This window comes from Tenebrio molitor, unplaced genomic scaffold (genome assembly GCF_963966145.1).
Source record: "Tenebrio molitor unplaced genomic scaffold, icTenMoli1.1 SCAFFOLD_163, whole genome shotgun sequence".
Lineage (NCBI taxonomy): Eukaryota > Metazoa > Arthropoda > Insecta > Coleoptera > Tenebrionidae > Tenebrio > Tenebrio molitor.
The window spans coordinates 44,910-48,358 of record NW_027184107.1 but is presented as its reverse complement, the minus strand read 5'-3'; positions in this window follow the sequence as shown (position 1 = coordinate 48,358).

The window sequence follows — 3,449 nt, the reverse complement described above, 5'->3', positions numbered from 1 at the left end:
GAACCATCGAACAGCTTGAGGCGGAAGTAGCCGAATTTACCAAGATCCTCGCAGAAACGATTAAATCACATACCAAAGTAATCAAAATCACCGAGCGCGACGGCATACCCGACGAAACAAAGAGCCTGATCACGGACAGAAACAAAATCCGGAAGCTATACCAAAGGACAGGGGATGGAGACTGCAAAAAGAAGCTCATCGAACTTAATGAAAAGATAACCAGGAGCCTGATAACGCAGAAAAACAACGCATGGAAGGCAAAACTCAGGGAAGCAAATCCGCAGGACAATACGTTATGGAAGATCGCCAAAACATTAAAGAAAAACCGGACAGAAATACCACCCCTACTAACAGAAAACGGCAGCCAAGCCATAACGGAAAGGGAAAAAGCGGAAGCCCTCGTGGAATACTTCCAAAGCGTCCACCTACCCAAAATAACAAACACCCCTGAGCAAGAACAAATCGATGAAGAGGCCCGAACGCTCTTAGGAAAAACACTCGTCCAGAGCAAAGAATACTGGGAGGGGATGCGCACGAACCCCCACGAAATCTTCAAAACACTAAAAAATCTCAAGAAGAACAAGGCGCCCGGAGAAGACGATGTACGTAACATAGCCCTGAGAAACCTTCCAAAGAAATCGGTAGTACAACTGTGCTACATCACCAACGCCATCATTAAATTAAACCACTACCCGAAGGCTTTCAAGGAGGCACTCGTGGTTCCCATACCAAAGCCTGGAAAGAGCAAAGGAACAACCGCCAGCTACCGACCAATCAGTCTCCTCAGCGCCACGTCCAAAATCGTGGAGAAGGTGTTAATGAGGAGGCTGAACAGGATCGCAAAACAACATGATATGGAAAAGACCACCCAAGCAGGATTTAGAAAGAACCACAACACGACAATCCAACTGGTACGAGTAATAAATGACATAACATCAGAATTCAACAAGAGCAAGACCACGGCGATGACACTCATAGACCTCGAAAAAGCCTTCGATTCGATGTGGATCAACGGCCTCATTAAGAAAATGAACGACGGCGGCATAGACCCGAACTTTACAAGACTAATTCACAGCTACCTCTCAAAAAGAACAATAAAAGTAAAGGTCAACAGCACAATATCAACACCTAGAACGATCGACAGCGGCGTACCCCAGGGATCAGTCCTAGGGCCCATTCTTTTTAATCTGTACACGCACGACATCCCAGATTTCCAAAAAACAAAAACAGCCCTGTATGCAGACGACATGGCCACCTACGCGCACTCGTACTACGCGCAGGCGGCCCTGACACAGAACCAAATACACGTGAGAATGCTGGAGAAGTACTACACGAGATGGAAGCTGAAGATAAACGAATCAAAAACCGAAAACATCATCTTCGCAAGGAAGAGGACAAACATCAAACTAATAACGAAACTCAAAGTAGGCGACCATACGATACCACCGAAAGACACCGTAAAGTATTTGGGCCTCCAGCTGGATGCCCGCCTGAACCTAAAGAGGCATATCAAGACGGCCACAACCAAGGGCAACGCGGCAATCCGCATCCTGTACCCGCTGCTGAACAGGAACAGTGGAATGTCGCAAGAAAACAAAACACTGCTGTACAAACAAGTAATAAGACCAATAATAACGTATGGGGCCCCAATACTGAGTCACATTTCGAACTACGCGATGCAGCCCCTGGAGGTTCTGCAGAACAAATGCATGAGGCTCGCCACCGGCGCGCCAAGATACACTAGAATTACAGACCTGAGGGAGAGGACCGGCCTGCCATCCATCCGCGAGCACATAACGGCCACAGCAGAAAGATTTTTTAGGAGAAACCGCAACCACCCGCTGATCGCCAGCACGATGCAACTAAGCAAGCAAACACATAAACTACTGCACCACGACATAGACATGACATCCGACAAGCCCAAACACGGGCACAAAAGAAAATGAAGTTACTTCACAACTGTATATACTGTACATATCTTAGAATAGGTCAGAGTAGGTTACTATAAGCTAGGCTAGCGTAGGGCACAACTAAGCAGCAGGGTACCAACCTGCATTTATCTGTAAATATGTATAGCTAGTTGTAATTGTATATATCCTAGTCATTAGTTAGCTTTAAGTCAGAGGACCAAGTTGCGGGGTTTCGCTTTTTTCCCCGATAAGATAATTGATGCACAAAGCAGAAGAAATTGGGATAAATTCCTCATCGCACACATAAAATTGTTAATGACCATACTGGTCAGAAAACTGAATATACTTAGGGCTCGAATAGGAACCTAGCTTGTAACATGTATATACTCTGTAACTCACCAATCAAATCGTAATAAAGCTCTTTTCAATTCAATTCAATTCGTCCGATCACCGAAGTTAAGCAACGTCGGGCGCGGTCAGTACTTGGATGGGTGACCGCTTGGGAACACCGCGTGCCGTTGCCCCCCAACACTTTTTGTTTTTTTTTGAAATCCATAGCAACCACCGAACCGATTTGTTTTTCGTGCAGGTATTCGGAAACATGCACAGACCCGTATAATGTAGATTCATAGCTTTAAGTACTAGATAATTAAGAAAACAATTTTTTTTGTCGATTAATTGTAAACAATTGCAGAATAAAAACTCGTCAAACGGTAAAGGTTGTCGTTCGATCACCGAAGGTAAGCCACGCGGGCAGCGGTCAGCACTTGGACGGGTGACCGGTTCATTATATTCCTTCCGTGAGTTTAACAAAGATAACATATGCAAATGTCGTAAGTGCGACGAGGAAGACGGCGATCTTTTAATGTAAAAAAAATATATATTAGGTTACGCGTACATGCCACTTTGACTGCTGCTTTATTTTTTTGGTTTTTAAATAATTAGAGATCTGAATTCAACATATCAGTTCTATGTTATAATGGACAGACAATGTTGTATTCTTGGCCCCTAACACGTTAAGACCAACATAAAAACTAGAATAACTTACCATTCGTTAAACGTTAAACAATTTCGAACCACGTTTTTTTGAGCTCGAACAAACTCATAACACAACACTCATTTATTAGTCACTGGACCATTGTAAAACGAGAAGAGAGAAAAACCATGCGAAACTATTTTTAAAACGAAGAGAATAAAGGTTTTAAATGGTAGGGCTGTATGACAGACTTGTCAATTATCGTGGGGGGTACGGCTGAGATTTATGACGAAATCGAGCGGCGCCGGCGGTCGGTCACTTTCACGAAAGAGGTCTAAACACGGGTCGTTTACGATACCCTCTGGTTACTAGAAAAGTTCTAGACAGATGTTTGTCGGCTTTTCGAGGTATTTATTTGTGAGTCCAAAGACTCAATGGAGTAATATCGGACTGAAATTCCAAGATTTTGCTGTGTAATCCAAAAAACTATGTTCCTCGTAACATTTAACGATGTGTTAATTCAACTATTATTTTAATTTTTCGTATACGTATTTATACTAAAA